At 60.4% G+C, this 384-nt stretch overlaps 1 protein-coding gene across 5 annotated transcripts in view; it reads left to right on the forward strand.

Annotated features, from left to right (window-relative positions):
• The first annotated feature begins 307 nt into the window (after nt 1-307).
• KTN1 (kinectin 1) overlaps nt 308-384 on the forward strand; it is a 78278-nt gene continuing 78201 nt past the window's right edge. For all 5 annotated transcript variants that reach the window (XM_063439749.1, XM_063439752.1, XM_063439750.1 and 2 more), the window contains exon 1: nt 308-384. This exon is cut by the window's right edge and continues 27 nt beyond it. The gene's annotated coding sequence lies outside the window, so the exon portion shown is untranslated.

Genomic DNA, 384 nt, shown 5'->3' on the forward strand with positions numbered 1-384 from the left:
GGAGGCTGGCTGTGACTGGGTTAATGGGGGCTGACTGTGACTGGGTAATGGGTTCTGGCAGTGACTGGGTTAATGGAGGCTGGCTGTGACTGGGTTAATGGGGGCTGGCTGTGACTGGGTAATGGGTTCTGGCAGTGACTGGGTAATGGGTTCTGGCAGTGACTGGGTTAATGGAGGCTGGCTGTGACTGGGTTAATGGGGGCTGGCAGTGACTGGGTTAATGGGGCGGAGACTAGGGTGACGTCACGGACACGCAGTGAAGCCCCGCCCATTCCCTCCCTCTCTTTCTCCTCCCAGCCCCTCCCCCTCCCGGTCACAGAGCTGGATGTGAGAGGGGGGACCGGCCGCATCCTCACACGGAGACAGACAGACCGAGGGCTAAGA

The sequence above is a fragment of the Pelobates fuscus genome, chromosome 13 (assembly GCF_036172605.1).
Source record: "Pelobates fuscus isolate aPelFus1 chromosome 13, aPelFus1.pri, whole genome shotgun sequence".
Classification (NCBI taxonomy): domain Eukaryota; kingdom Metazoa; phylum Chordata; class Amphibia; order Anura; family Pelobatidae; genus Pelobates; species Pelobates fuscus.